Source organism: Perca fluviatilis, chromosome 14 (genome assembly GCF_010015445.1).
Source record: "Perca fluviatilis chromosome 14, GENO_Pfluv_1.0, whole genome shotgun sequence".
NCBI lineage: Eukaryota > Metazoa > Chordata > Actinopteri > Perciformes > Percidae > Perca > Perca fluviatilis.
Window position 1 is genome coordinate 8,833,213 of NC_053125.1, and position 2,846 is coordinate 8,836,058.

At 38.4% G+C, this 2,846-nt stretch overlaps 1 pseudogene; it reads right to left on the reverse strand.

Moving 5' to 3' along the window:
* Window positions 1–869: 869 nt before the first annotated feature.
* LOC120572417 lies at window positions 870–2,518 on the reverse strand (annotated as a pseudogene).
* Window positions 2,519–2,846: the final 328 nt, after the last annotated feature.

A 2,846-nucleotide genomic window follows, 5' to 3' on the forward strand; every position in this document is an offset into this window, starting at 1 on the left:
GTGGTTTAATGTATCTAAACAACGATGATCATCACCAGATTTATCATGGTTATATCTTGTCATGAACACTTAAGCCTGTCAAAAAAACTAAATCGAAATCCAACGATTATAGAAGTTATCTCACGTTAATATTGTCTTCATCAGTGGCCGTATTAATATTATTAATATGGCGAGGAAAAAGCTTAACGTGGTTTAATGTACCTAAACAATGATCAATCATCACCAAATTTCTCTCTCATATTACCCATCATAACCACGGAAAACTGTCAAATAATCTAACCCAAAGTCCAATGATTATGGACGTTATCTGACATAAAGCGTTTATGCTTCAGGGCAGCGGAGCGGCTGGGGGTTGACTCTCCACGGTTCTCATTGGCTTTATAAGTCCTAATGTGAAAAAGCTTAACATGGTTTAATGTATCTAAACAACGATCAATTATCAGTTTAGATATTAAACCATGTTAAGGTTTTTCACGTTAAGCGTTTTAGAATGTCCCCTTACGACAAGCCGTGGGACGTCCTGCGGAGTAAATGGAAGGCGCTCAAACAGCGATACACGGCTCAAAAAAGAGAGTTGTCTCTCAGCGGTGCCGGAGGGAAAATATAAGGCAAGTTCCACCTTTTTGATGAGCTGGATCATATCCTCAGCCAAAGGTCCATCGGAGCTTAGGCTATAGCTTGGCTTCTAATATTAACAACTACTAATAATAACTCTGTCCATTCCTATCAGTCTTCGCTTCACTCTTTACATCCTGGACCAATGAAAGATACAGATATTTATTCAAAGATCTACATCTATGTATGTACATAATCAAGGAGATTATAAGAAGAATCTTCCATCTTACTCAGAACGTAGAAATAATGTCCAGTTCTACTGCTTGATACTAGAGTACACACATTCATTGTTGGTGTTGTTCCTCTGTCTTCTTGATCTGTTGGGCAGGGTGACACTTAAAGCAGCATAATGGAGGTTGTCTGCATCTTTGTAACCCTGTTAACAAAATAGTTAAACGTAGATTGCAAATTATGGTTCCTCACAGAAATTATGTCGACAACACAGTTAATTGTGATGCATATAATGTGATTTTTTAATTTTTTTTAATTTTTTTTACGGTTAATGAAAATGTGAAAACTGTACACACCTCTGCACTCACTGTGGAGGGAGATGGAAATGTTGCGTGGTTTACTGGTTGTAGAACACAGAAAACATTTTATTTACAAGCAAAATTCAGTGAACACAATCTGCCAGATAGAAAAAGTACCAATTACCTGCAGTTTGGCAGCTGTTTCTTTTGTTCACCTTGTACATTAAGAAAGCCAGTAAAACACTCAGGATGGTGGTGAAAGCCAAAGCTGCACTCAAGAAATACACTAAAAGAGGAGAGTCCACCTCATCTGTAGAGAGACAGACTTTCAGTATATTTACTGTTTTTATCCCACGTTCAGTTAGTAAGTTACAATGACTAGTAGAGTCAATTTTATGCATATAGCTAAAATCAGAAATTTGCCTTAAAGGGTTTTGCAATCTCTACAACATACAACACCCTCCTCACAGCCTCGATTCAGATAGACAAAAACCTCCCCAAAGAAAAATCCTATAATGGGGAAATTACTTTCTACTTGTTACTACCCATCAGATTAGACAGCATATTCTAGAAAGTTCCTTACCCTCTAAGTCCAGCTTGGTCCCGTTTCCAAACAGAATGTGTCCACATGAGGCAACAGCACAGAAGTAAGTCCCAGCATGAGAAAGATTCAGACTCTTCATCGGCAGCTTGTAGACACAGGTGTGTGTTTGTGTGTTGGTTTTCCTCTCACACTGATCAGTCCTGCCTCCATGGGTGTAAATGAGTCCTGGCTGAGATTCTTCTGACTTCTTGAACCAGTAAACACTGTGTTCTCCATCACAGGTCCCAGTGTGTAATGTACAGTCCAAGAGTCACAGAGCCTCCTGGCTGGATGCTCTCAGATGCTGACTGATGGACCGTAGCTGGGACCTTCAAGCCTGAACCCTTTACATTGACTGTAGTGCCCTTGTAAAATTCAAACTTGTATGAGGAGCTTCTTGCGCAGTAGTAAGTAGCAGAGTCAGAAATTTGCAAATCTGTTATCTTCAAGTGATTTTTCCCTGTTTCAGTATCCAATTTAAAGCGTGGATTGTTGTTGAATTCATCATGAAATATAACATTTGTTTTATACATGTAGAAAGTAGAGATGAGCCGTGGTTTGTCCCAGAGTTTGCTTATACCAGTAAAACCTTGCAGCAGCATTGCCTTCATAGAAACATTGCAAAGTAAAGTTATCCCCAGTTTTAGCTGATACAAAAGCATTTACTTGATGGAGAGATGAGGAGAATTTCGAATCAGTGGTCTGAGCTGTAGTGATAGGAGAGACAAAGCAAATGCACCTTAACACATAAAAAACAGAGAAACTTGCAGTCTCAAAAAGTGCAACTTACCAACTTTTCCGAAGAACAAACATGTCAGATAGAAGAGAAACTTTGGAGATGTCATCGTGTCCAAATTGTCGTGCTGAATGGAAGAATTTGCATTTTGTCTCCACTCTTCAGAGACAAGGATGCATTTGATTGGCCAACCAGAAGTGACTCTGTACGTCCTATTTAGGAAACTTGATCACATGGTCACTGCCACTGTAGAAATACAGGTTTACCATTCATGGTGTCTTTTGTTACAGTCCTAAAGATATTGATTCAAAAATCATTGTTTGGTTTTATAATAATGTTAACACTAATAACATACAGTAGGGCTTAATCATGCTAAATATTTGGCAATAAACTGATCATATATTAAACAGGGCATTATTTTAATGGATGACATTATCACTTA